The sequence below is a fragment of the Pleurodeles waltl genome, chromosome 7, assembly GCF_031143425.1.
Source record: "Pleurodeles waltl isolate 20211129_DDA chromosome 7, aPleWal1.hap1.20221129, whole genome shotgun sequence".
Lineage (NCBI taxonomy): Eukaryota > Metazoa > Chordata > Amphibia > Caudata > Salamandridae > Pleurodeles > Pleurodeles waltl.
Window position 1 is genome coordinate 936325929 of NC_090446.1, and position 22602 is coordinate 936348530.

Here is a 22602-nt window from a genome sequence, read left to right on the forward strand (position 1 = left end):
TTCAGGTTGTAGTTAGACCAGGGTTTGCAGATGAGAATCTCGATCTCAGAGGAAGTGGAGTGCAGAAGGTTCTGCTGCATCCAGTGGCCTCCTGCTTGGAAGCACAGATGCCCAGGTCAGAAGGATACTTCCCACCTTTAGATTGATCTGCACATCATCAGTGTGCTTGTAGCAGGTCACTTCGAATAAGCTGACAGTCTCTAGGAGAGGGCTGAAGTGGCCACTGAAGAGCAGGGGTGCTAGGTAAACATTGATGGATGCCTAAACAGCAGCTGGAAGGAGATGAACAGTAAGGAAGATGACTGATAATTTGGGTTCTACCAGCTATGTAGGAGATGATCCACTTAAAGACAGTGCCCTTGATTCTGGAATCACTTAGGGGGTCATTACGACCTCGGCGGTCTTTTCGCAAGACCGCGAGGTACCGCCGTGCTGAAGACCGCCAGTGGTGGCGGTCTTCCGCGCTGCGTATTATGACCGTTGGCAGCCCGCTGTCCTTTTTCGTACGGAAAGCCGCCAGCAGCCATACTGGCGGACGGCGGGAAAGTGGAGGTTGCTCAACCTCCACCACCACGTCAACAGAACACCGCCCACTGAATCACGTCCCATGATTCGGTGTGGCGGTGTTCTGGTGACGGTGTTCTGGTGGCGGAGCTGCCCCCATGGATCCCGTCCCCTCCCAGAGGATCACGGACAAGGTAAGTTGATTGTCCATTAGGGAAGGGGGTGGGGGGTGTTGTGTGTTGTGTGCGTGCATGGGGGTTTGCGTGTGGGAGTGTAGAGGGGGTGAGTGAGTGAGTGTATGCGTGCGGGGAGTGCTGTGTGTATGGGAAATGTGTGCAGGTCGGGCGGTGTGCATGTCTGTGCGGATATATGTTGTCGGGGTGTATGTTTGCGTGTAGGGGTGTGTATATGTGCATGTTCGGGTGTGTGCGTGTAGGGGTGTGTATATGTGCATGTTCAGGGTTGGGGTGAGGAGGGGGGTTGTGCCACCTTTGGGGGGTGACAGGGGGGTGTTGGGGGAGGATTCGTGGGGGGTAGCCGGGTGGGGGAGACCCCTATCAGTGCCAGGGAAGGAATTCCCTGGCACCGATAGTGCCTATCGCCATGGATCTCATGGCCGTTCCCAACCACCCGAGATCCATGGCATATGCAGGGTCCCGATACCGTTGGCGGTCTAGTGACGACCGCCGGGCTGGAGACCGCAATCTCCAGCCCAGCGGTCTTCACCGCCATGGTGGTCGGAATGGTGAAGTGGCGAATGACCGCAGCGTCATAATTCAATTTTTTTTCCGCCGGCCTGTTTGCGGTCTTACCGCTGCTTTGCCACCGACTGCCAGGGTCGTAATGAGGGCCTTAGTCTTTGAAGGAATACTTGAGCCTCCGTGTTATAGGCTGAAGAGGGCTGAAGAGGGGTTGTGAAGGAGCGGGAAGGCAACTCAATTAGAATCTGCAGTATTCTTGAGAATGTCCCAGATAGTGATTAAGACAGATTTGGCACCTTATTTTGCTCTTACGTGCATAATATTACATATAATTGTTCTTCTTTTGTGGCAAACTGTGTCATTCATTGCCACTTAATTTATTCAACCTTGCTACATAGTTTGGTTGTTCAGTGAAGCACAGTTCCACTGGCTGCAATTACTCGGTTTCAGATTCAACCTTCACACCACCTACTGCGAGCTGGGTCTTAAGTGTTTAACCAATATGGCCAGACGTAGCAAAGAGGTCTCAGAGGCCCACCTCTCCATCAAAGACCCGGTAACCCAGGCCCTCAGTGGTTTCACCCTAGGACTGTAGGCGATGTGGACATACCTGGCACGAGGGCACAGAGTACACGGCAACCTATAACACCAGAGGAGTACAGGACTCTGCGAAGAAGCAGGCAGGAGTGAGCCTGCCCCGGCCACTTCTTGTGTGCCTCTGAAGGCCACTGACACTCGTTATGTACTCCTTACAATATGCTTTCGAAGCTCAGACCTGAGCGTAACCTTTGGCAAAAGCAGAAAAGCTTGAGATCGTGGGGTATTGAAAGGTAAAATGTGTCATCACTACACTAGACACGAAAAGGTAACACTGGACATAATGTTAGGTCTGTCCCAGCTCAGGCTGTCCCAGCAGCATCTTGTAATTAAAAAACGAATTCAACAATAGATATGTACGTACTTCCGTTGGTCCAGTCATGCATATGTAAATGAATGATCTTCTTACACAGAGTGAGGCATTTTGTAATCACGTTTCCACTTCTACGTGTCATTCACGCTGTGTCAGTGTCCATCGCAGCAGACAGCGTCAGCCAGGCCCTTCGGGCGCCGGCTCTCTTACCCTGCGAGGACGGCAGTGTTCCTGATTACATGTGCTCCTCCACCTATAAAGAAGCACACACCACTGGAAGGTGGCACAGACCAATGTGTTACCAAACCTTTGTTCTGTCCATTTGTTTAGCCATTGATTTTATTTTGTAGCCATCCTTGTGTGTTTACATTATTTCTTCAGGTTACAGCAAGTAATTGTCAATAGTACCTTGTTTCTTTGTGCTAAGAAAATTCATATTTTCCTGAGATGTGCATTAAAACTAAAAACGAGTTTCTACACAAGTTCTAAGTACCCTTGCTTGGGGGGAGCACCTATATTGTTCAACTAAAATTATCTGTGGTCGTTAAGGTATTTGTACATTTCAATATTGTACTGCAAGCACATGGCGTTAAGTTAAGGTTGCGGCGTGTTTTATTTTTTGTGGCGTGTGGCTGCACTAAAAATAATAAAACATAGCTACAGCACCAGATTGCAAAAGAGCGGACCTATTGGCTTTACCAACGCTTGTTTTATTTTGCAGACTATCCAAATCAAAATAATTGAACATTCATACGCAATAGCTTCACTCCTCGCGCTCTGGATTCATTCTGAGAAAATACTAAGCACAGGAGAACGTTATTTTCCTTCTACGACATTACTTTGAGAGTTTCGCTCCTTTGAGTTAGGTTGAGCAGTATTTGTTTAGATTGAGAAGATTTTAGCGGGTACGTTGTTTTGGGATTACCAAATCAGTGCGCCAAAGCAGAAAACCCTTTAAAATCGCTGCCCTAAACTCCTGTCTCCCCGACTGGCCGCTGCAGCAGCAGGTGTCCGTCAGGGCTGGGGGCGTGGTGCCTGAGGAGCCGGCTGCAGGAGGGGGGGGGGGGGAGCTTCTATCCTTATATGGCTCCTCCGACGGGACCCAAAATAGTTCACCAGCTTGCAGTAAAGTCGGAGGCCGGACAGGGGTCCTGGAACCACAGTATTACGGTAAGAAACAAGCGCCTCCGGGGGGTCTCGGCGTCTTTTCGTGGAGTCCTCGGCATGTTTCCGGTGGGGGCGAGGGCGTCAGGCGGCTTTCCTACTTCCAGTGCAGTGTTTTTGTGGCTCCCTGGAGTGGCTGTTCCGCCATGGATGGGACCTGGAGTAGAGTACTGAGCATACACTTTTTTGCGCAGTATTCAGCTCTCTGGTGACTATCATTGGGCTCCTGGGCGGGGCGGGACGGGGCTCGGTTCATGCCGCTGTGGTAAGGACTGCTCTGTTTCGTGTTCTAGAACTTCAGAGTCCAGGGCGCTTCATGTAATGGTCTTTTGGGAGCTGTTCTTCGCTGAGCAGTCTGATACAGGCCTCTGAGGTCGGGGCATCACCTACCATATTCTGATTCAAGAGTTGGGGACAGGAAAAAAGAGGATAGGTAGGTATGCAGATAGACAGACAGAGACGGACAGACAGGCAGGCACACAGATAGATAGATAGATAGATAGATAGATAGATAGATAGATAGATAGATAGATAGATAGATAGATAGATAGATAGATAGATAGATAGATAGATATCACACCTTCTCTGTCTGATGGCTGGTGCGACACACACGGAGGCAGTGATCCTGAAACGTAGCCGCATTCGTCGATACAGTTGCTGTGATGTGTCTTTATTTGCCGAGGTCCCAGGAGAGGGACAGGGAGGCGTGTATACTAGCAAGGGCGTAACTATCAATAGTGCGGAAGGTGCAGTGGCAGCAGGGCACAGGTGTTTCTTTGAGTACCTCGATACTGGGACACTTGCTTGTTCCTGGGCCTGTGGCATCACTGCCACGCTATTGCTCACGAGACACATGTTTAGATTCGTGTGTTTTCGGGTGTTGCAGTTATCACAGGCAGTGCTTTAAATGGGCCGGTACTCTCCGGTACCGAGTACCGCAACTTTTTTATTTTGAGAGGTAGAGTACCGGCACATCTCAAGAAAAACGTAATACTTTTAATTGGAGAGTACCGGCACTTCTCAGAAACAAGCAGGTACTCTGATAGAGAGTACCTGCACTTCCATGTTTCCATTTAAAGCACTGACAGGCCTTCATACAGCAGAGGAGGCTGTTATGTGCAGCGGGTGGGCGCACGGTGAACATTCGTCGCTTGTATGCCGCTCTATGCACTGCACGACGATAAGTCTGTGATAAAACCGGCGAATATCGGCGTCGTGTGGACCCGGGGTGTGCCGGAGCGCCTGATGTCAGCATCAGTAGGTGGTCCCTTGGAGCGGTCCGGGGCCGGCCCTCCCACGGAGAATGCATAAACTGTGCACTCAGCTGCCATGAATGCCGGAGGGTCACTTTCACATTCATTCCTGGAGGAGCAGCCCTTCCGCCCACCACAGGCCCCTGGGGACCGCTCTCTACAAGCCAGGGCGTGTGTCATCTACCTTCTGCGTTTCAGGCTACCCCACCTGTGGCACAGACTGGGCACTACACGCACAGGGCACATTTCAGATCAAGTTTACACAAACTGCAAGTGTTTGTTTCTGTTTCTTCTATAATGGTTGAAGTTGTAACACAAACTGCCGCCTCCGCGCAATGCCGGCCGCGCTCTCTGCGACTGTTGAATAAAATACAAAAAAACGAACACCCGCAAGTGTTCCAAAAAAAGTGGAAATGACTGATATTTAACCTAGAAATAAAGGCAGAGGGTCGTCACACTTCTCAATTATTTACTATTAGTTTTATTCTCAAATATTTAATTTTTTTATGTAGCGCCGAAGTAGACCGGATACACACAATGGCGCTTTAAAATTATATGGGAGCAAGCAAACATGAGTATTTGAATTCAGAATAGAGGATTACGAAAACATATAGTAGTCAAATACACACACTGAGTGCCAAAGGGACACACAGGCAAGCCTTAATCACCGGGCCTAGCAGAGGGGGGGGGGGGGGGGGGGGCACCTTACTCCTGTTAGATGTGAGGCTGTGCTGTATCCTGTCTTTTAAACCATAATACAGAGCACTTTTCGCCTGTGGACGTGAGGCTGTGTTCTGTCCTGTCTTTTACACCAGGATGCCGGGCACCTTACTCCTGTTGATGTGAGGGTGTGTTCTATCCTGTCCTTAACACCAGGATGCAGGGCACCTTGCACCTGTGGACGCGATGCTGTGTTCTATCCTGTATTCTACACCAGGATGCAGGGCACTTTACACCTGTAGAGGCGAGGCTGTGTTCTATCCTGTCTTTTACACCAGGATGCAGGGCACTTTACACCTGTGGACGCGTGGCTGTGTTCTATCCTGTCTTCTACACCAGGATGCAGGGCACCTTACATCTCGGGATGTGAGGCTGTTCTCTCTCCTGTCTTTTACACCAGGATGCAGGGCATTTTACGCCAGTGGATGTGAGGCTGTGTTCCGCTGTGTTCTATCCTGTCTTTTACACCAGGATGCAGGGCACCTTACCCCTGTAGAAGTGATGCTGTGTTCTATTCTGTTTTCTGCACCAGGGTGCAGTGCAGGTTACACCTGTGGACAAGAGGTTGTGTTCTATCCTGTCTTCTACACCAGGCTGCAGGGCACCTTACACCGGTAGACGTGAGGCTGTGCTCTTTTAGTGTCTTTTATACCAGGATGCAGGGCACCTTACCCCTGTGGAAGTGATGCTGTGTTCTATTCTGTTTTCTGCACCAGGGTGCAGTGCAGGTTACACCTGTGGACAAGAGGTTGTGTTCTATCCTGTCTTCTACACCAGGCTGCAGGGCACCTTACACCGGTAGACGTGAGGCTGAGCTCTTTTAGTGTCTTTTATACCAGGATGCAGGGCACCTTACCCCTGTGGAAGTGATGCTGTGTTCTATTCTGTTTTCTGCACCAGGGTGCAGTGCAGTTTACACCTGTAGAAGTGAGGCTGTGTTCTGCCCTGTCTTTTACACCAGGGTGCAGGGCACCCTACTCCTGTTGATGTGAGGTTGTGTTCTATCCTGTCTTCTACACCAGGCTGCAGGGCACCTTACACCGGTAGACGTGAGGCTGTGCTCTTTTAGTGTCTTTTACACCAGGATGCAGGGCACCTTACCCCTGTGGAAGTGATGCTGTGTTCTATTCTGTTTTCTGCACCAGGATGCAGTGCAGGTTACACCTGTAAAAGTGAGGCTGTGTTCTATCCTGTCTTCTATACCAGGATGCAGGGCACCTTACTCCGGTAGAAGTGAAGCTGTGCCACCAGGATGCAGGGAACCTTACACCTGTAGACGTGAGGCTGTGCTCTTTACTGTCTTTTACACCAGGGTGCAAGGCAACTTACACCGGTAGACGTGAGGCTGTGCTCTATTCTGTTTTCTGCACCAGGGTGCAGTGCAGGTTACACGTGTGGACAAGAGGCTGTGTTCTGTCCTGTCTTTACACCGTGATGCAGGGTGCCTTACACCTGTAGACGTGAAGCTGTGTTCTGTCCTGTCTTCTGCACCCGGACACTAGGTGTAGTATAAAATAAACCTGAAGGTGTGAGGCTGCGTCCTTCCTGTCTTCCACACCAGGACACCGTGTGCTGCCTACACTGAAGACACGAGGCTGGTTTGTACCCTGTATTCTGCACCAGACACTGGGTGCAGTGTAAACCTGCAGACGTCAGGTACTTTTCTATTCTGCCTTCTACACCGGGACTCGGGGTTTAGCTAACGCTGCAGACCTGAGGCTGTGTCCTGTATTTTCTCCTAAAGGAGGAACCGGCGTGCTCCTTACTCTGCAGGCTGTCTTCTACACCGGGGCCCAGAGTGTTGTTTACACCACAGACGTGAATCTGTGTCCTATCCTGCCTTCTGCAGTCTGCACCATGGCCCAGGCAGCTTTCACCTCAGAGGTGAGGTAATGTACTCCCTGTTTGCTGCTTACACCTGCCGACGAGAGCCAGTATGCTATTCTGTCTTCTACACCAGGGCCTAGTGCAACTTACACCGCAGACAAGATGCTGTGTTCTATCCGGGCTGCTTCACCAGGGCCCCGGCAACTTAGACCTGCAGACGTGAGCCTTTGTCCTGTCCTGTCTTGTTCACCAGGACTCAGGTGCAGCTTACACCACAGGCGTGACTCTGTCTATCCTGTTTTCTACACTAGGACACAGGCTTCAGCTTACACCACAGGCGTGAGGCTCTGTCTATCCTGTTTTCTACACTAGGGCACAGGCTGCAGCTTACACCACATGCGTGAGGCTCTGTCTATCCTGTTTTCTATACTAGGAGACAGGCTGCAGCTTACAACGCAGTCGTGAGACTCTGTCTATCCTGTTTTCTACACTAGGACACAGGCTTCAGCTTACACCACAGGCGTGACTCTGTCTATCCTGTTTTCTACACTAGGAGACAGGCTGAAGCTTACACCACAGGCGTGACTCTGTCTATCCTGTTCTCTACAGTAGAGCACAGGCTGCAGCTTACACCACAGGCGTGACTCTGTCAATCATGTTTTCTACAATAGGGAACAGGCTGCAGCTTACACCTGTTGTTGGCAGGTCCCGGATAAAGAAAGACAGGATTCAGTTTGGCAAGTAATATGAGCATTTATGAATAACGGCCGGGAGGACAGCACAGCTCTAAGTCTGAAACTGCCCTCAAAATCATCAACTCAAGCAGCCCTTTTTATATACTTTTGCTACCTTGAATACATCTTATCATTTGTCATGCATTTTGATTTAAGCGCTCACGTGGTACATTGTGTCACTGCTTTCAGCATGAAGCCACATTTCTCATGAGAAAGTGTCTAATTACACATTTGCAGAAAAGCGAAGGTTACATATCTATCACGTGCACATTTAGTGAAAAACAGCAATACCTTTTATCTCACGTTCTAAGGCTGTCTGTATCTCCACCTTTCCTAACTCCAGGCTTGGAGCCCTCCCCGACTGTCTGACCTCCCTCACACAGCTGCTGACCTTCTAGCATCAAAGCTTTTACATTCCTGTCCAGAAACTCCCTTTCCTCATTAACGTGGGTGCCTTTCCTGTAACTATATTATTGCAATCTTCTAGGCCTTTCTACGTGTAGCTGCTTTGTGGATAACTATGCCTTTGTCTCTCTTCTCTGTCTCCTGTACTGACCTTTTACTTGGATGCCATGAGCACTCAGGGCCTGTATTCCTCTCTGAGCATATATGATTCTGCACGTTTTCCTCCCAACTCTTGCTTTAACAAAAATGGGCCCTCTCTTTCTATATTTTCAGTAACACACCACAGGCATGACTCTGTCTATCTTGTTTTCTACACTAGGGCACAGGCTGCAGCTTACACACAGGCATGACTCTGTCTATCTTGTTTTCTACACAAGGGCACAGGCTGCAGCTTACACCACAGGTGTGAGGCTCTGTCTATCCTGTTTTCTACACTAGGAGACAGGCTGAAGCTTACACCGCAGTCGTGAGGCTCTGTCTATCCTGTTTTCTACACTAGGAGACAGGCTGAAGCTTACACCACAGGCGTGACTCTGTCTATCCTGTTTTCTACACTAGGGCACAGGCTGCAGCTTACACCACAGGTGTGAGGCTCTGTCTATCCTGTTTTCTACACTAGGAGACAGGCTGAAGCTTACACCACAGGCGTGACTCTGTCTATTCTGTTTTCTACACAAGGGCACAGGCTGCAGCTTACACCACAGGCGTGACTCTGTCTATCCTGTTCTCTACACTAGAGCACAGGCTGCAGCTTACACCACAGGAATGACTCTGTCTATCCTGTTTTCTACACTAGGGCACAGGCTGCAGCTTACACCACAGGTGTGAGGCTCTGTCTATCCTGTTTTCTACACTAGGAGACAGGCTGAAGCTTACACCACAGGCGTGACTCTGTCTATTCTGTTTTCTACACAAGGGCACAGGCTGCAGCTTACACCACAGGCGTGACTCTGTCTATCCTGTTCTCTACACTAGAGCACAGGCTGCAGCTTACACCACAGGAATGACTCTGTCTATCCTGTTTTCTACACTAGGGCACAGGCTGCAGCTTACACCAAAGGCGTGACTCTGTCAATCATGTTTTCTACAATAGGGAACAGGCTGCAGCTTACACCACAGGTGTGGCTCTGTCTATCTTGTTTTCTACACTAGGGCACAGGCTGCAGCTTACACCACAGGCGGGACTCTGTCTATCCTGTTTTCCACACTAGGGCACAGGCTGCAGCTTACACCACAGGCGTGAGGCTCTGTCTATACTGTTTTCTACACAAGGGCACAGGCTGCAGCTTACACCACAGGCGTCACTCTGTCTATCCTGTTTTCCACACAAGGGCACAGGCTGCAGCTTACACCACAGGCGTGACTCTGTCTATCCTGTTTTCTACACTAGGGCACAGGCTGCAGCTTACACCACAGGTGTGAGGCTCTGTCTATCCTGTTTTCTACACCAGGAGACAGGCTGAAGCTTTCACCACAGGTGGGACTCTGTCTATCCTGTTCTCTACAGTAGAGCACAGGCTGCAGCTTACACCACAGGCGTGACTCTGTCTATCCTGTTTTCTACACTAGGGCACAGGCTGCAGCTTACACCACAGGTGTGAGGCTCTGTCTATCCTGTTTTCTACACCAGGAGACAGGCTGAAGCTTTCACCACAGGCGGGACTCTGTCTATCCTGTTCTCTACAGTAGAGCACAGGCTGCAGCTTACACCACAGGCGTGACTCTGTCAATCCGGTTTTCTACACTAGGGCACAGGCTGCAGCTTACACCACAGGTGTGTGGCTCTGTCTATCCTGTTTTCTACACCAGGAGACAGGCTGAAGCTTTCACCACTGGCATGACTCTGTATATCGTGTTTTCTACACAGGGCACAGGCTGCAGCTTACATTACAGGCGTGACTCTGTCTATCCTGTTATTGTTTTCTACACTAGGGCACAGGCTGCAGCTTACACCACAGGCGTGACTCTGTCTATCCTGTTTTTTACACTAGGGCACAGGCTGCAGCTTACACCACAGGTGTGAGGCTCTGTTTATCCTGTTTTCTACACTAGGGGACAGGCTGAAGCTTACACCGCAGGCGTGAGGCTCTGTCTATCCTGTTTTCTACACTAGGGCACAGGCTGAAGCTTACACCGCAGGCGTGAGGCTCTGTTTATCCTGTTTTCTACACTAGGGCACAGGCTGCAGCTTACACACAGGCGTGACTCTGTCTATCCTGTTTTCTACACTAGGGCACAGGCTGCAGCTTACACCACAGGTGTGAGGCTCTGTCTATCCTGTTTTCTACACTAGGGCACAGGCTGAAGCTTACACCACAGGCGTGAGGCTCTGTCTATCCTGTTTTCTACACTAGGTTACAGGCTGCAGCTTACACCACAGTTGTGACTCTGTCTATCCTGTTTTCGACACTAGTGCACAGGCTGAAGCTTACACCACAGGCGTGAGGCTCTGTCTACCCTGTTTTCTACACTAGTGCACAGCCTGAAGCTTACACCACAGGCGTGAGGCACTGTCTATCCTGTTTTCTACACTAGGGGACAGGCTGAAGCTTACACCATCGACGTGAGACTCTGTCTATCCTGTTTTCTACACTAGGGCACAGGCTGCAGCTTACACCACAGGCGTGACTCTGCCTATCCTGTTTTCTACACTAGGGCACAGGCTGCAGCTTAAACCATAGGCGTGACTCTGTCTATCCTGTTTTCTACACTAGGGGACAGGCTGAAGCTTACACCACAGGCGCGACTCTGTCTATCCTGTTTTCTACACTAGGGCACTGGCTGAAGCTTACACCACAGGCGCGACTCTGTCTTTCCTGTTTTCTACACTAGGGGACAGGCTGAAGCTTACACTACAGATGTGAGACTGTGTTCTATCCTGTCTCCTACATCTGGATCCAGGGTTACTTACCAGAGGTGCAGCTTGTTCACTGCATGTCCCACCCGTGAAGTCTTGAATGCAAGTCACACGGCGGGATATTGATGCTGGGGTGTCTTGGGTGAAGTCCTTTGAAAACACGTTTGCTTTCATCTTATAGTATAACGATAGCGTAAGCACAGTTGACATTATTCAGAAAGAAAGAAATTGTTGTGTAGTACAAAATGTAATGTGGTAAAAGTGGTTGGTTGAATGGGCACATTTGAGAATTGTGAGCTCCATTGCTCTTTAAACTGTGATGTATACTGCCAGGGAGAACATGAAAGGCAGAAATCACTGGGCAAGCTTTAGAAAAAGTTAGGATGATGCATGCTATTATCCCTTTATTTGTAGTACATCTGCTTGACATGTAAACACGTTGTAAAAGTGGTTACTTTAGGTTCATTCCCAGATGGATGATAACTGAAGCACTTTGTCCATATAAGATTTTCTGGATCTTGCAAGTCTTTCTTATAAGTATACACAAAACATATTTCTCCCAAAGTAAGCTTGAGAAACATCTAGACCTTGTGCTATCATAACGTTCTTTGATGCAGGAGACATAGGAAGTAGAGATCGCTATATATTTGCAGTAGGCACTATGCAAATGCGCAGGCCCCACCTGTTTTCGGATTTTCACTTTAGCCCAAGGGCCGCATGAGTGTAAAACCTCACTATGCAATGTTTGATAGACAAGGCCTCCCGTCCCTTTCACTTTATTAACCCAAGGGCAGTAAGCTTGCCTCTGCAAGGTGTGTGCTAGGCTCTCTAGCCAATAAAATATGCAAACATTTATAGTCCAGTGAGATGTGGATGGGAAAGTCTCAGGAAAGTGGTTGCTTACTCCTCTGCCTCTCCACCCATCGCACACTGATAGGTGGCTGGTTATTGGATTGTTACTGCATTATGAGTTAGTGTTCTTTAAAGAAGTATGTCTTCACCTCTTTCCTAAACTGGAGCAGTGTTGGGGCTGTCCTTCGGGATATAAGGATGTTGTTCCAGATCCAGGCTGCATTGATAGAAAAGGCCTGTTTTTTCTTTCTTTCTTTCTTGTTTTTTTTTAAACACTCCTTAGTCTCCTTTATGATTGTGCCCTGGCTGCAGAAGTACAGAGAGCCACCATAGATGGTGAGCGTGCCCACAAGGTAAGCAGGTGATGATGACTTTGTAAATGATGCAGCTAGTTTTGAAGATGGTGGGGGTTGGCAAGGGAGGCCAATGGAGTTCCCCCAGCATAGGTTGATATGATCATATTCCTTCCAGCCCTTGATGAAATATGCTGCAGCTTGTAGGATGCCCTTAAGGGTGGCGGTCTGGGAGGCCATGGAACAGAGCATTACCACCATCTAGATGAGAGTGAGCAAGGTTTGAACAGCGGTTCTGAAGTTACTTATAAATAGTTTTATTTTCTTTTGAAAACAGAGTTGATGCCAGACCATCTTTGTTTTTTGGCATGTGTTATTTTGAGGTAAGGTTGGTGTACAAGGTGCGTTCTAGTTACTTGGCATTCAGTGAAATGGTCATGTCAATGAGTCAGGTTTATACTATTTTTTGCTTGTTGTTCTTGCAAATAATAATTATTTCTTAGTTGAGTCGAGCTTCAGGGAGATGCTGGACTCTGAGGTCTGGAAGAGGTACAGGCAGTGTTTGAGGCTTTGGATGTCTGGAACAGTGCAGAGAAGAAAGCTTATCTGCAAAAGAATCAGGGGTATTGGTCATGATAGCATTGTAAATGATGGGGCTGGTTAAAAAGGTGGTGTGGGATGGCAACAGGAAATAACAGACTTCCATCAGGGTGGGGGTTATATGTTCATATCTCTTACAAACCTGGCCAAGACATGCCACAGAGTGTAGGATGCCCTTAAATTATGTTATGTGACATCTGGGAGGCAATGGAGCTGGGCTTGGCTGCCATACAGATGCAAGAGTACGAGGGCTTGAAAGTAATTCTGTAGTCACTTTCTAGATTAAACTGTTTCATTTTTTATTGAAAAGATACCAGCTATTGGGTCTGGAAGAGGTACAGGCAGTAGTAGGGGTGTTGGATGTCCGGAGCAGAGCAGACTTTAAGGAAGAGTTATCCATCATCGGCATGTTAGTGAATCTTGATGTTGTTATCTGTGAGTAGGAACCCGAGGGGCATCATGTGGAGGCTGAAGATGGCATGAGACAGTATGGAATCCTGAAGGGAATTCTCAGGCCTGGAGGTGCCCATGTGAACAAACTAGTGTTGATTAGAAAGATAAGAGGAGAAAATAATGAAGGATATTACCAATGAATCCCATTGGATGGTTGACTGTGCTGAAACAGCTGAGAGGGCCAGCAATATCAGAAGACAGGGGTCGCCTTTAGCTGTAGTCCGGAAGGCATTGTCTATGCTGCGTAAGGCTGTGGTCTCTGTGCTGCATCATGCTCTGAAGCCAGATTGGTGGTTATGCTGGAAATGTTTAGCACTAATGTGATCTTTTGAGTTGAGCATAAACTGCTTTTTCAATGATCTTGCAAATGAAGGCTAAGTGAGTAATGGGACAGTAGATGACAAAGTCATCAAGGTCTAATGTGGGTTTCTTTGCGAGTGCAGGCAACACAGTTCTAATGCAGAACGTCACATATGGGATATCATATCTATCGTTTTTATATACATATATCCATTTAGAGCCCTGTTTTATGAAAATGTCATGCTACCTGTTGTAATTAACTCTCCCACTAGGTACATTTCTCCATAAGCACTGTTTATCCAATATGTAAAGCACTCTGTCAACATTGCACTCACCCATGACTCCCCCCCCTTCATACTAGAACTAAATAAAATGTGAAGATGTCCAGTTCTGCGCCTCACACGAGGTCACGCCCGGCAGTGTCTTGGACTGGATGAACGCTACCTACATCTCTGACACTCTTGTAGGGAGGTGGTGTGCAGTTGTGTTCAAAACATTAGGGGACGCCAGGGGTTGCAGCTGAGACCTCTGGCTTGCCCTTTGTGACCCCCTGCACTGCCTTTGTGACCCCTGGCTACAGAGGTGGCAAATTCAGTGCCAGGAACATAGTGGCAGCTCAACCTTATGATCATCAGTTGGGGCTCCACTTTCTTTGCTTTCTGTTAATTTTTATTATACTAATATTGAATAATAATATATTATTTACAATTAGTGTATTAAAAATGGGGGAGAGTTAGCTGGGAAAATGCCCTTCCATGGCTGACAAGGTAAGTAAAAATGCTTTTAAATGTATGTTGTGTGCCTGTTGGCGGGTGAGAGTGTGTTTATGTGAGTGTGTGTGTGTGTGTGTGTGTGTTTAAGTGTCAATTTGTGTGTATTTGTAAGTATGCGTGTGTGAAGGAAAGTGGAGGTCAAAAGGGGTGTGATGTCACTTCTGCTTCCTCTGCTATTTGAGTGAATTGACGTCCATGTAACCCTTATTCTTTTTTGGTTTAGTAAAAGTGTAATTCTTCTGCCAAATACCTACTCATGTTAAAATACTGCCGCGCAGACAGCTCTGGGGTTTACAAATTGAAAGTAATTGTAAGATCGTGGGCATTTATTTAGGAACCTAAAAGCTGCTATTTTAGTGCCTCTGCGCCAGGTACGCTCTCAAATGGCACACATGATAGCACTTAAATGCCTGGCACACTGATAATAGTGTTAGTGGCTTTGGAAAATGTGCTTGGTTTTCTACTTACTGTCTGTTTTTTGGAATTGTCTCCAATTTTTTGAACTGATGATCGTTTGAGAGATGTTATGAATGTGCCATACTTCAAATTCAACAAGGTTTGCACTTATTAGGATAAAATATATTTTATCAAGCATACAAATGTGTTATCTAAAATTGGTTCAATTGTCATGCAATTGAGGCTCGTGCGCTGCAGTGAGCTATTGGTGTATCGACCGGGATTGGTGGGGAATAACGAAAATATAAACCAAAAAAATAATACAGAAGGGGCAAAAATTTGACCAAATGTAGGTAATATGAATCATCAGATGCCACTTTCTCTAATGCTTAAGATGGATATTTAAACATAATAAAATGGTTACCCTTACATAAGTGGTAGGTCTGTCTAAATTTAATCATTTTATATTTTATTGATATTTATCCATAAAACAATATATTTAATACATATATACACACAAAACTTTTTTTCCCTAAGTAAAAGTCAAGAGCGTTTGTTAAATTAATCAATTTCTTTTATAGCAAACCAGTAAAGCACATATGTCTCTGCCATATGTTTTAATTTATTGACCATAAATCCTAATATTGCGATGCACGTAAACCCTAGCCAGTGGTCAGCCATTTCTGTGAATGTTGCCACATAAGCATTTTCAAACATTTTTTTTAATCCTAGGAGGCAGTCACACAATCTACACTTGGGCCAGATCCAGTGGAATAATGCGATTTTGCAGCTGCAGAATTTTCAGCATACTTATGGATCTGCTACATTTACAACACAATCCATGATCTGCTGTGTAATTTGCAGAATTTAATTAAAGAAAGTATTATTTGTAACTCAAACGGACCAAAAGTTACTAAAAATGTGGACATGTCACTGCACAGTGGAAGGCATGCCCAAAAGTCAACAGGCCCCCTTTTAGTTGATTATTGCGGTATTTAGGTGTTAAACAGGTAGTAATGTCATAAATACTTCGCTCAGAGAGTTTCAAGGTGTAAAATATGCCACATTACGACACATAATTTGCACTTTCGTGCTACACAATTTAATCACCCTGACACATAAATTGGTCCTCCCCTGCTGCATAATTCCAGTGGCTCTGATGTAGACTTACCAGTACTGTTGGATTTATGTGGATAATCTTTGAGGTGTCAGCTCTCACTAGAAAGCCCTAAAGGTTACGGTGGGTGGTTTTATGCTGCTGAAGAAGCATCATTAAAGAAATGTCTACATTTAGCAATATCTCATGTTTTGGGGCTTGACTGCCCATCTGAAAGAGAGCATGGTGAGGAGAACAATAGCTTTCATATGTCCTTTGCAGCATGTATCACGTCTTCATGGTTCAATTATTTAAAATGTATTTATTTATAGCGGGATTCGACCACAAAACATGAAAATATCAGTAGTTTCAATCGAACATTTTAGCCTCTGGATTTATTTCAAAACAAAGAAACATGGTATCAATGATTTGCTTTTATGCTATTGGCAATACAAATTTAAAATGTTTAAATTCTATAACATAAACTACTTGAAATTATAAACATTTCCTTTGTGAAAAACATTAAATTAATCTCTCATTGAGGACTTTGGGGTTGTAAACCTTACAGGCTATCACTACACGCTCACTTGACAAACAATACCAAGAAAGTCCCCATCAATCATTTTGATGATTTGTTTTCACTATACATTGTTGTGTCCTGACAGTTATGGATCTTCTACCAATGTATGACTGATAGAACAAAAGACAAGAAAGTGCTATTGTATAACTCTCAATTCCGAGTCTGCACAATACATTCCATCACCTCTTCTCTACTACTAATATTATTACTAATTAATTAAGGCCATAGCCAAGAAAATTGAGCTAATCAGTGGTTCCTTCAGGTTCCTCTTTTCTGAAGATCATCAAAAGGGGTTCAAATATGTGATGTTCTGACCTCAAACTTTAGAGACACTGTATCTACGTCCCTTTTTTATCTACTACAGTTTAAAAAAAAACTAAAAACGTGGTAATTTGGCTATATCTTCTTTTTGACTCTCGCCTGATTGAGTTCAATGTCGAGTGTCAAGAAGACCTTCAGTTGTACACTGCACTGTACAAATAAATAATCAAACAGTGTTAAAATGCAAGCATGGCAAGAGATAACTCTTTGGTTTCAATATCTTGGAAACATTTTCTGTACAGCTGTTTGGCGTTTCATCAGTTGGAAAGAAGCCTGCTGAGAACGCCAATTAGACAATTTTATGCTGGAATTTCTATTGTCCTTCTGAGTCATTATGAAAGAGGACACTTGGAGTACCGAAGGATTTGACTCACATGAATACTCGGTCTACTCTAGTAGTGCCAATAACCAAGGGAAATGGGGGAGACTTCTGATTGCTAGAAGCATGTTACCTAATTTTCCAGCTGTTACTAGCATCGACACAGCACTGAAGTACCCAATGCTTCATTCATTTGGGTCACCCTTTCCCAGACACGAGGGTGCAAATATTGCACTGATAATCTGCTATTTCAAAACTGAATGGCGATATAGGCACTCAGCGCAACTAGCACCACACTGAGGAAAACAAGTCAAATGAGGGGATAATTTGCTCTGATCACCGCCATGCAAGAAACTGACAATAGTGTAAGTGACAGTGTTTATGTAGAAAAGCAGACTAAAGAGTCCCAGAGAGTATGTAGGGGTGATAGGAGTAGTGTGAATATCCACCTATACCAAACACGTAATTTAAATGGATGTGGGAGACTTGCTTAACCTACGATTGACACCTGATATACTCTGACCTACACAATTGTTTCCCTTGAGTTTTCTAATCTTTCTCATAATTTCCATATAAAAAGATCTTGGTCGCGCTTATTCTCTGATAAGCGGTTAAAGACCAGACTATTTGAGAAAAAGATGGCATGAGGAGGTGGTCAGAGACTAGACAATGTGAGAAAAATGGGACGTGCATGAATGAACCTCAACAGAGATTATAGGTTAGACTTTTTATTTTATTCTGACAATATTCATACTGAATTACAAGGACAGCTCTAATATTGTAATGCCTCTAGTGCTTAAAAGTGCAGTAAATGAGCGGTGTATTTTGCGAACGGTTACCAATCTAAGGGGATCATTATGACCATGGCAGCCGGCGGTACCTCCACTTGACCGCAGGCTTCCGCCAGGCGGTCATAATCCCCAACCGCCAGCCTGTCCATGGCGGTAAACACCGCCATGGACAGGCTGGCAATAAGGTGGACTCTGGGTGCCCTGCACTGGCATGGGCAGTGCAGGGGCCCCACGGCACGGCCCCATCACGCATTTCACGGCCCGAATTTCGGGCAGTGAAATGCACGACGGGTGCTGCTGCACCCGCTGCACATCAACATTGCCGCCGGCACTAATATGAGCCTGCTGCAATGTTGATGTGACTTATCCGCGGGGCCAGCGGACGGAAACGCTATTTCCGTCCGCTGGCCCAGCAGAAATGTCATAATAGGGAGCCACCAATACCGCCAGCACTGGCGATATAGTGGCGCCCGCAGCTTCAGCGGTCTTTTTGAAAGACCACTGAAGTCGTAATGAGGGTCTAAGGTGGTCATTCTGACCCTGGCGGTCTTTGACCGCCAGGGCGGAGGACCGCGGGAGCACCGCCGACAGGCCGGCGGTGCTCCAATGGGGATTCCGACCGCGGCGGTAAAGCCGCGGTCGGACCGGCACCACTGGCGGGGTCCCGCCAGTGTACCGCGGCCCCATTGAATCCTCCGCGGCGGCGCAGCTTGCTGCACCGCCGCGGGGATTCCGACCCCCCCTACCGCCATCCAGATCCCGGCGGTCGGACCGCCGAGATCCGGATGGCGGTAGGGGGGGTCGCGGGGCCCCTGGGGGCCCCTGCAGTGCCCATGCCACTGGCATGGGCATGCAGGGGCCCCCGTAAGAGGGCCCCTACATGTATTTCACTGTCTGCTGCGCAGACAGTGAAATACGCGACGGGTGCAACTGCACCCGTCGCACAGCTTCCACTCCGCCGGCTCGATTCCGAGCCGGCTTCATCGTGGAAGCCTCTTTCCCGCTGGGCTGGCTGGCGGTCTGAAGGCGACCGCCCGCCAGCCCAGCGGGAAAGTCAGAATTACCGCCGCGGTCTTTCGACCGCGGAACGGTAACCTGACGGCGGGACTTTGGCAGGCGGCCTCCGCCGCCCGCCAAGGTCAGAATGAGGGCCTAAGTCTTTTAATAATGCTTGCGTCATAAATTATCATCAGGTCATTCAGGATTTACCTTAGAATGACCTCTGTATTAATGCTAACATTTACAACAAATGTGTTTAACATTATCACAAAAAGGTAAGGAAAAGTATTTGCATAAATGGCAGATAAGGATGCAATTTCAGGAAAGTGAATGTATAACATAAATTAAACATTGCTTCTCAAGAGAAATCCAGGCATATTTACATATGTCCCTTTGCTCCCAACAAGGATTATTTAACTATGGATTTGGTTTATACATATAAGTGTATTAATATGTGCAGGGTCGGGTCTGGGGTAATGTATGAAAATCATTTGTGTCAGGCTCAATTGAAACATTACTGCATGCAATATTGAAATATTCATTCTTTTCAAATACCTAGGCTGCAAATCTTGTGAAATCCATGTAGTTACTAACTTCTGAACTGGAAAATATGTTGCTAAATGATTATTGAATGGTGGTGAAAAGAATATAATATATGAAATGAGAAAAATGTGGAATGCTTTTAATTTTTTATAGTGTGGATTTTGAATAGTATCTTGTAAATTTGTAATATGTAGAGGCAATATGTCGTTGTTAATATGTTAATCAACCTCAAAGTAAACTATTAAGAAATAAGCAACAGTTGTTCATTCTTGGTAATGAACAATTTATGTACTTCAATCTTTAAAATTAGACAGTTTATCAAGCCAAGATAACACATTTCAGCTGCAGCGATCAGCTGGAGGCTGTGCCTTCAGACTAAATTTACCAACCTACTTCGCCCCTTCTTTCAACTGAGACAAATTAGGAGAGTTCAGCTGAAAGAAAAGGTGAAATAGACAAATAGGCAGGCACGACACCTTGACGACTGTATGACTACAGGAGTCACTACCTCTCTTCAGACCATAAAGCAAAACAATATCCTGTTCAGGGTAAAACATTGAAAAATAGATAAAGTAGGAAATTCCTCCTAATATCGCTGGGTATTTAGACACACACAGCTAGGAATAACTGTCCATGTAGAGCTTTGAGGAATGCCCAAAACCAGATTAAGGCTGAAAAATAAGAGGAGCAACTTGATGGGAGACTATTAGGATGCTGCCAACATTATACCTGGTACCACCAAATAAAGGGTAGCCCTGGTGTTTGTAGGATAATTTGATCCCTGTTTTATCTAATGGACCATTATATCTTAAGAACTCCCTCAACACAGCAGAGGTTGAGTCACCCTCGGAGTACCATCTTAACAGGGTCGGATGAGATGGCCAATGATGGAGCATGCCACATTAATTGGGTGAGACCACTTCATCAAATATATTTTTATTTGTCAGTCATATAGGATTATAGATTTTAGGTAGGAAGACAGTAGCCCTGCTTTAGAAAAAAACCTCACCAAACTCCTTAGTGTTCATTAGTTTGGAAGGAGACAGTACGGTGAATGATCCTCAATGTCTCTTCTTGAGCTGCCAGTTTCGGTGAAGGGTGTCTCTGGAGAATTGACCTGCATTTATTTACTTATGCCTACTGGCCCACCTAGAGTATAGGCTATCAACCAGGACTCTCTGGCCATCACTGCCCTCGACTTTTCTTTCAATCTGACTCCAGGAGTAACCCATCTCCTTGCAATCAGCCTTGAGGCCTCAATACCAAATGTTTCTTGGCCTTCATCTTTTCCTTTTCTCTTGAGGGTTCCAGGTGAGGGCTTGTTTGCTGGTGTTAGATGTGGGCTGGTGGAGGGAGTGACCTGTCCAGCATCTTCTCATGATTTCGTCATGAGCAGGGAGTTGGAAAGTCTCCTGCCATAGGTTGTTGTTGCTGATTGTGTTTGGCCAGCAGATCTGGAGTATTTTCCTCAGACCGGTGTTGATGAAGGTCTGGACTTTGTTGATGGTTGTCACTGTTGTTCTCCATGTTTCTGTCCCATGCAGAAGGACCAAATTGACAATGCAAGGGCTACCTTCATTCAGCTAAAGAAGATCTGAATCTCCAGTGACCTAATGCTGCAAACTAAAATTAGGCTTTTTAACACTAAGGTAAGATTGGTCCTTCTGTGCGGAGCAGAACCTTGAAGGACAATAGTGACCTGCAACATTTACAGCAACATAAGTTTTTGGAAAGGTTCAGTCTACTTGTGGGTCATTTTATACAAATGCCCACATGCATTTGATGACAGCTCAGCAGCAAATTGGCATTCAAATAATTTTTACAACACAGGGCATATGGCCTCTGTCTCAAACTACCTGCAAAACATGTGAAATGTTTATGAACTCCCACCTGCAGCACACCTTTGTGTCATCCGTTATCTTGGCACCTCTTCCTCTAAGACACATTCCCATTATCAATTTACAAACATTCGTTTTTTTCTTCATGGCCACCTCTTTTACTGGCTTGCACCACTTCCACTTTACAGCAGGTCCTCTCTTCAACTCCTTTACACTTCAGTGTATGATCTGTTCAAGTGGCAGTCTGTAACACTATGCATACGGTGGGATCTCCCTTAAATTAAGGTTTGCTCTCACTTCTGAGTCGTGCAATGCAACATGGTTTGGCCTCACAGCCTCTGTTCTAAGGTTAGCCCAGTTCACAAAGATTTATCAACTTATGCAATGTTGTTTTATCATCTTTTACAATCTCACCTTGCTCTTGCATGTATTTGACAAAATGATTCTTCCCTCCCACTCACTTTAAGGAAATGGTCACCATACCTTGCATCTTCTTATGAAAGACTGTTCTATGCATGGCAACCATAACACAGTGTGTGTCTCTTATGTTTCCCCTGCAAATTGCAGTGGGAAATATCTGATGTTCTCTGTGTGTGTCTCTGGGTCCTTCTGCTCATGGTGGGTGGTTTAGGGAAATTCATCTTTTCTTGCATCCCCTCACTGCATGAAAACACACATGCAAATGCCTGTCGTCACACTCCCCCTAAAATCAGAACTTGCCCATGTTGTGCCAGTGTCTGAAGGTGTAAACCCCCATGCTCCTATTTTTAGGTTTTGCCTCCTAGACAGCATGTGCACAGTGTCTTGCAGGATATTTTGTGGACTTACCAAAACATACAGGGACTTATATCCCTTGTCAGTCTTGGCCTTCTCCCTCTCATGCAGCATAGCTACTTTACCGTCTCTTTTGATTGGCTGGCTTCTACACTTTAATTGCTTGCTTTTCAAGTGCTACTTTTTTTCTTTTTGGTTAAATAATCAACAAGAGTGCATGTGTTTTCCAGCTGTCTCCCTCATGCATTTCTCCCCTCAGCACTCCATGTTGCTCTCTGTTGCCTGTGGGTCTCCCCGCCCACCTCCATATTGTACTCGCTATCGAGTCCTCCCACTATTGCTTTCGTATCTGTGCGCTACTCCCCTGCCTACTTCATGTTGTTCTATCCCCTTTCCTGCTCCTCCCTACCCAGCCCCCTTGTTTCTTCTGCCCGTTTGTTGTATTGTTTTCCTATTCTCGTGCCCTCCTTCCCTGTCACCTGTTGCTTCTCCGCCTCGCCCGCACACCCTGTGTCGCTTCCATCTCCTTCATCTTGTGCATTGATCCCCCCACCCATGCTCTCCTTCTCTGTTGACAGTGCTTCTCCTCCCCTGTACTG

At 46.4% G+C, this 22602-nt stretch overlaps 1 protein-coding gene across 2 annotated transcripts in view; it reads left to right on the forward strand.

Moving 5' to 3' along the window:
* The first annotated feature begins 3145 nt into the window (after positions 1-3145).
* SGCD (sarcoglycan delta) overlaps positions 3146-22602 on the forward strand; it is a 788612-nt gene continuing 769155 nt past the window's right edge. The window contains exon 1 of one of the 2 annotated variants that reach the window (XM_069199628.1): positions 3146-3285. The gene's annotated coding sequence lies outside the window, so the exon portion shown is untranslated. The remainder of the gene's footprint in view (positions 3286-22602) is intronic. The other variant, XM_069199629.1, reaches the window with a different exon arrangement.